The sequence below is a fragment of the Nicotiana tomentosiformis genome, chromosome 10 (genome assembly GCF_000390325.3).
Source record: "Nicotiana tomentosiformis chromosome 10, ASM39032v3, whole genome shotgun sequence".
In the NCBI taxonomy this organism is placed as follows: domain Eukaryota; kingdom Viridiplantae; phylum Streptophyta; class Magnoliopsida; order Solanales; family Solanaceae; genus Nicotiana; species Nicotiana tomentosiformis.
This window is the reverse complement of record NC_090821.1, coordinates 74,286,832-74,294,300: the sequence shown is the minus strand read 5'-3', so window position 1 is coordinate 74,294,300 and position 7,469 is coordinate 74,286,832.

Genomic DNA, 7,469 nt, shown 5'->3' with positions numbered 1-7,469 from the left:
TTGTAATACTCAAACGACCTGTCGGGTCGTTATATTGAGACCTGCAATCATGGCATCATATTGGGCCTCGTTGTTAGTCAATTTTACTGTTCTAATATATTGTCTAACCATGTTACCTGTGGGTGGTTTAAGTACGATGCCGAGTCCGTACCCTTTTGTGTTCGAAGTACCCTCCGTGAAGAGGATCCAGATTCCCGAATTTGTATCCGATTTTGTCAACAGTTCTCTTTCGACCCCAGGTACTAGGGCCGGCGTGAAGTCAGCCACAAAGTCTGCCAAAATTTGAGACTTAATGGTTGTTCGGGGTTAATATTCAATATCATACCCGCTGATTTCTATAGCCCATTTGGCCAACCGTCCTGAAAAACTCGGGTTTATGCACAATATTTCTAAGTGGATAAGTTGTTACAACACATACGGGGTGACACTGGAAGTACGGTTTTAGTTTCCTAGAAGCGCTTATCAAAGCGAGCGCTAACATTTCTAGGTGGGGATATCTAGTTTCGGCTTCACCTAAGGTTCGACTAATGTAATAAATTGGAAATTGTGTACCTTGTTCATCCGGACTAGGACTCCACTTACCGCTACCTCCGATACTGCCAAATATAAGTATAATTGTTCGTTTGCCCTCAGTGTGTGAAATAGTGGCGGGCTCGATAAGTAACGTTTAAGTTCTTCCAAGGCATGCTGGCACTCCGGTGTCTATGTGAAGTCATTTTTGTTCTTTAGTAACGAGAAAAATCGATGGCTTTTATCGAAGGACCTCGAGATAAATCGCCCTAGGGTGGCTATGCGCCCAGTTAACCTCTGCACGACCTTTATGTTGTCAACTGCCATGATGTCCTCGATAGCTTTGATCTTATCTCGGTTGATATCGATTTCTCGGTTGGACACCATGAATCTGAGAAGTATTCCTGACCCGACCCTGAACACGCATTTTTCGAGGTTCAGCTTCATGTTATATTTCCTCAAGATACAGAAGGTCTCCTGCAAATGTTTCAAATGGCCCTCTGCTCGCAGGGACTTAGCTAACATATCATCAATGTAAACTTCCATAGATTCCCTATCATCCGGTTTACTAGGGGTTGGTATGTGGCACTAGCATTTTTTAACCCAAATGACATTACATTATAGCAGTAGGTTCTGTATTTGGTGATGAACGAGGTCTTTTCCTGGTTATCCTGGTTCATTTGTATCTGGTTGTACCCGGAATAGGCATCGAGAAAACTAATGATCTCGTGGCCGGCCGTGGCATCGATCATGAGATCGATATTAGACAGAGGAAAAGAATCTTTGGGGCATGCTTTATTTAGGTCTTTGTAATCTACTCACATTCTAAGTTTGTTTCCTTTTTTAGGAACTACCACTATGTTTGCTAACCATTCGGGGTATTTTACTTTCTGGATGGACCCTATTTTAAGGAATTTGGTTACCTCATTTTTGATGAAGGTGTGCTTGATCTCGGACCGGGGTCTTCTTTTCTGCTTCACCGGATAGAACTTTGGGTTCAAACTTAGTTTATGGGTAGTGATTTCTGGTGGGATCCCTGTCATGTCGAGATGGGACGAAGCGAAACAATCCACAGTAACTATAAGAAATTGAATAAGCTTTTTCATGAGCTCAGGAGTTAATCCCATGCCCAGGTATACCTTTCGTTTGGGGAGATGTTCGATTAGTATGATTTTCTCTAGCTCTTCGACCGTTGACTTGGTAGCGTCAGAGTCATCGGGGACTATGAAGGATCGAGGCCGGCGCTTGTGATTGCTATTTTGCCTCCTGTTTTCCCTTCGAATTTGACCCCTTCGTTGATGAGAGTGACAACATCAAAATCACTTCTTCTAAGGTAAATATTTCTTTTGCGGTGGGTTGCTCCCCGCAGATTGTTTTGATTCCCTCATGTGTTGGGAATTTTAGAACTTGGTGAAGGGTCGAGGTCACTACTCTCATGTTGATCCATGGTCTCCCGAACATGGCGTTATACCTCATGTCGCCCTCGAGCATATAGAACTTCATCTCTTGGATGGTCCCGGCCACGTTCAATGGCAACATTATCTCGCCCTTAGTAGTTTCATATGCCATGTTGAATCCGTTTAGTACTAGGGATGTGGGCACAATTTGGTCCTGTAGGCCGAGTTGTTCTACGACACTTGATCTAATGATGTTGGCCAAACTACTTGGATCAATCTACATATGTTTAACTAGAGTTTTATTCATGAGTACAGAAATTATCAGTGCATTATTATGGGTCTGTATGATTCCCTCTGCGTCTTTGCCCTTGAAGGATAAAGTTCCTTCTTATGTGTAATCTCGAGCCCATTTTTCCCTTGTAATTAATACTTTGGTGCGATTTATCATCGGACCCTAAGGAACATCGACCCCTCCGATGATCATATGAATGACGTGTTGGAGCTCGTCTTGTTCACTCTGTTTATTAGAATCCCTGTTTCTGAAATGGTTCTTAGCTCTGTCGCTCAGAAATTCTCAAAGATGCTCGTTATTGAATAACCGGGCTACTTCTTCTCTCAATTGTCGACAATCCTCCGTTCTGTGGCCATGTGTACCATGATATTTGCATATCTGGCCAGGATCTCTTTGTGCAGGATCGGTTTGTAAAGGCCGAGGCCATTTAGTATCTTTGATGTGTCCGATAGCCGATACGATGGCGGATGCGTCTACATTGAAGTTATATTCCAACAATCGTAGTGCTTCTTTAGGCCAGGTATGTCTGTCAAAACCATTCTTGCTCATGAACCCTCGAGAGCTCTAGCCTCGATCATTTCTCCTTTCACTTCGCATAGGGTTGCACCCAGGTCCGTTGCCTCTATGCTCTCAATTATACGGCTGATATCGATCCCTGTTCGACCTTGGTTCTCGGTTAATATCCCTCTTAATTCTATTGATGGACCTGATAGGATAAACTGACCCGGGTGGAGCCTCGAGTTGGTCATCTTCGACCCTGATCTTCGATTGATACTGATTATGGACATCGGCCCAAGTGACAGACGGGTATTCTATCAAATTTTGCTTCAACTGCTGCGAAGCCACCGAACTTCGAATATTGAGTCCTTGGGTGAAAGCTTGAACTGCCCAATCATCGACGACCGGTGGTAGGTCCATTTGTTCCATTTGGAATCGTGATACGAATTCTCTGAGCATTTCGTTGTCCTTTTGTCTTACCTTGAAAATGTCTGATTTCCTAGTTTCAACCTTGATGGCTCCGGCGTGTGCCTTTACGAAAGAATCTGCAAGCATAGTAAAATAATCAATAAAGTTAGGTTGTAAATTATGGTACCATATAATCGCTCTCTTTGACAGGGTCTCCCCAAATGTTTTCAGTAAAACAGACTCGATCTCGTCGTCTTCCAAGTTGTTCCCTATGATAACACACGTATAAGAGGTTACATGTTCGTTTGGGTCGGTCGTTCCGTTGTACTTTGGTATTTCGGGCATACGAAATATTTTAGGGATTGGTTTTGGGGCCGTGCTCGGAGGAAAAGCCTTTTGCACGAACATTTTTGAATCCAGTCCCTTCAGTATCGGGGGCGCCCCAGGGATTTGGTCTACCCTGGAATTATAGGTTTCAATATTTTTATCTTTTGCTTCGATCTTCATTTCCCCTGACTCTATCCGCTTTGTCAATTCCTCAAACATTTTTATGATTTCGGGGTTAGTTCCCGATTCTTGTTCATTTGATCTTACCACGGCTGGCCCCGTTCCATGGGTGACTTCTTGAGGTGGACCGGGCTCATCCCTACTCGGTGCCTAGGTTTGGCTATGCAACTAACCAATTGCCACCTGTTGAGCTTCCAGCATTTTGAAGATCATTCGTAGGCTGATCCCGTCTTCTCCGATATTTTGGGTATTTCGAGCTGCGGATCGGGTTCCACCATGGATGCTATTTTCGAGACCAGTATGCTAGTTCGCGTCAATGGCCACATGTGAATTAACGTCAATTGGATCCACGACCCGAGTCCCAACGGGGTCAGCGGGTGACCTTACATCACCAGGCATCACGTTGTTATTCTCACCTTGATGGCCAGATCCGTTGTCGATATGCATAGAGAAAATACGCATATACGTATCAAAATTAGCTGTAAATGAAATAAATGCAAACTGAATGAATCAATTATCCTAGGCCCTCAAGTTTTATTACCCTCAAACTAAATGGAGGATAAACTGATACAAGAACAAAATGACTGAATATTGAAAACCAAAAGAAAGACAGTATATTGCTTTATATTCTATGAATGAATGCCTTCTACAAATGATCAGACCCCCTTTATATAGTAGAGAAGTCCTATTCTTAATATACTTTCTAAATATAGAAAGGAATCCCATGATAGAATAATTAATTGGCCTCTCCTTGATATGCACCGGGATTTCCGCTGAGATTCTCGCCCAATTGCGGATATTCCGGTTTTCTATTTTTGGCTCGATAAGCTCTCCTTAATTTTGGTTGATCTCGATCTTGATCGGTCTCTATATTGCTCGATCTCGATCTTGATCAGTCTTATTTTTCTCGATCTCGATCTTGATCGGTCTCTGTGTCACGAGCTCGGAAACCCAACTTCGTATCATGGCTCGATTTTACATGAGGCCAAACCTTGGTCTATCATGTTCCAATCTTGATTAGTCATACGAAGGACAAACTCGGTTTTGACCGTATATAATTAATTTTGCGAATTTTTCTATTTTGCTGCAATACTTGGAACAGTGGGCTTGGGAGGCTCTTTAATCTCGCTAACGTTGGTGAGACATATCTCAACGAGGACGGTGCCTTTAAGGACATGCTAGTCTATAACCTACGGATTTTTGACGACTGAACTTGAAATAAAGTTTGCTGCGAAGCTTGCCTTAGACAAATGCCACATCTGGAGGAAAAGTAGGCATGATTAGCAATTTAACGGCTGAAGGCACAATTTGATTAAAGCCCAATAGGCCAAAAGTTGAGTACTCTAATAGTTTTTTTGTCGTTGTTGAATAAGAGAAATTTTATTAAAAGTAGGAAACTAAGTAGAGTCACTACATTATGGAACTGATCTTAACGATCAGTCTCTAAATAGTCTTTGCGAAATATTAAAGAAGCAAATAAAGGTGGTTGCGCCACTTTGTTCTCTTAAGGTAAATGTGCCTAATGGCTAGGCGGTCCTTGGCGACGTTGAGGAACCTGCAATCATGTAAGAGGTTAATGTAAGCTTTTGTACTTGTATTGTGTTGTAGTAAGGAAATCAATACCTGACAGTCCGTCCCAACTATTAGTGGAATTCGATTTTTTCCTAAAGGCGAGTTCCAATCCCTTGACTGCAATAATTGAATCTGGGCTATTACATTAATCTAGCTACCTTCTAATAATTTACTCTTGCAACTATGGCTTCAACTAATATTTCATCTACTTATAACATGTAAGAATAAGTTATTTACAATGTATTGCCTTTAACTTGATGTCACATAAGCTCAACACTTAGTTTGAATTTGTGAATAATTTCAACACAAACCATTATGACATGATATGATCAAGCTGTAGAGAATAAAGAAAGATGGCGATTGAATTAATTGTTAATTTAGCTAAATGCACCCACGCGTGATATTGAATTGCTACACTCTAATAACTTAGAGCTATGCATGCCAAATTCTTTTCCCACACTTTCCATCAATAAAATATTGAGACTTGACATGATTTTGACTATTGAAAAATGCAAATCTATATCTATTTATATTTATACTATATTAAAAACACGAAAACCTTTAACGAAATATCGTTTGCCTTTTTTACCATTTAAAAATAGCTTTCATATTAGATAAAATTATAATTTAAATTATTTTCCTAATATTTAGAGCCTTGGAATCACCTAAAATTTTGCCTATAATATCTTTCCTTATTAAACTGTCACGACCCAATTTTAATTATAGGTCGTGATGGCGCCCAACGTCACAATTAGGCAAGTCAACTAGTGAATTAAACATACAATTATTCTTTTAAATTTTTCCGAGTAATTAAACTCTTCTTACTTGCAATAATTAAAAAATATATGAAAGATCTGATTAAATAAAAACCAAGAAAAATAATTAAATCCACAATTCTACTAGTGTGTGTGTCCAGACACGGTGTCACAAGTGTATGAGCATCTAGTAGATTATACAAAAATTTTAAATACTGTCTAAAATAAAATAGATAGAATAAAAATACAAGAAGAGGCTTTAGTTGTTGCAGAACGGCTTAGAAAAGCAGCTCACCACTAAGCCTTGGGATAACGTAGGTGCGCGCCGGTAGGACCACCTATAACACCTGTCTTAAGTCCTGCACAAAAAGTGCAGCAAGCATAGCATGAGTACGTAAATAACGTGTACCCAATAAGTATCAAGTCTAATCTCGAAGAAGTAGTGACGAGAGGTCGACTTTGACACTCACTATGGGTCAATAATATTAAAAATAGAAACATTTAATTAAACATGATTTATATGAACAACAACAATTTTCTTAACAAGCAGAACTAATTAATTCCTTAATTTCAATAATTTTCAATTCATCAATTAGATGCATCTATATTATTATTATTACGCACAATTTCTACCGAGGTCATTCGGCCCGGTCCAGAGTGTCGTGTACACTATCGACACGATCCATAGATGCATCTATACTGCCGAGACATTCGGCCCGCTCCACAAGAAAGGAGGACATTTTCTTACGAACTTCCGGAATGAGAAGTTATTATAAGGCTAACACATAGAGATGTACAATTTCTATTAACAGTCAAATAATTTGCACAAAAATTCAAGTATGTGAAATTTTGGTCTTCCACTATTTCGTCTAACAATTCACAATATAATTCCAGTATTTTAATTAAATAAGAGATGCAATTATCACAAGTAATTCATGATTTGAGTCCTAAACTACCCGTACATAGCATAATTAGTAGCTACGCATGGACTCTCGTCACCTTGTGCGTACGTAGCCCCCACAATTAGCAACAATTTATTGAAATAAATCACCTATGGGGTAAATTCTCTCTTACAAGGTTAGACAAGAGACTTACCTTGTCTCAAAGTCTACTTCCCGATCACAATGTCGCGTTAAAGTCTCAATTCAATGTCGAAAAATTCAAAACTATCCAAATTTTATACAAAATAATTAATACATGTTCAATAATTCGAAATTAGACTATTAAATTAATTACCCGACCCAAAATGGTAAAATTTCTAAAATTTACTCCGGTCCCACGTGCCCGGATTCCGAAAATTTTCGAAGGAAAACGTTACCCATAATCTCAAGAACTCAAATCTATAATTTTCATCTAATTCCATAACCATTTTCGTGGTTAAAATCTCATTTTTATAAAAACCTAGTTTTTTCATCTAAACCCTTGATTTCTATGATTTATAAGTTATAATCTACCTATAATCTATGTATTTAACTCAATGTGTTTAGAATTAACTTACCTTCAAGTTGCTAGTTGAAATCCCCTCTCATA